Raw genomic sequence first — 360 nt, 5'->3', positions numbered from 1 at the left:
AATACTCCCAAAATTAGTAAAGTCTGTCTGTGTGGAGGAGTTTAAGTATCTTGGGGTCTTGTTCACGAATTAGGGGAAGATGGAGCGAAAGTTTGATTGGTGTGGCGTCTGCTGTGAAGCGTGCGCTGTACCGGTCTGTTTTGGTGAAGAGAGAGCTGAACCAAAAGGCAAAGCTCTCAATTTACTGGTTGATCTAAATTTCTACCCTGATCTATAGTCATGAGCTTTGGGTCATGACCAAAAGAACGAGATTCTGGAAACAAGCGGCCGAAATGAGTTTTCTCCGATGGATGGATGGATGGATGGATGGATGGATGGATGGATGGATGGATGGATGGATGGATGGATGGATGGATGGAT

This window comes from Cyprinodon variegatus, unplaced genomic scaffold (assembly GCF_000732505.1).
Source record: "Cyprinodon variegatus isolate N-32 unplaced genomic scaffold, C_variegatus-1.0 Scaffold22, whole genome shotgun sequence".
Lineage (NCBI taxonomy): Eukaryota > Metazoa > Chordata > Actinopteri > Cyprinodontiformes > Cyprinodontidae > Cyprinodon > Cyprinodon variegatus.
The sequence above is the reverse complement of the archived record's forward strand: the minus strand, read 5'-3'. Positions refer to the sequence as shown.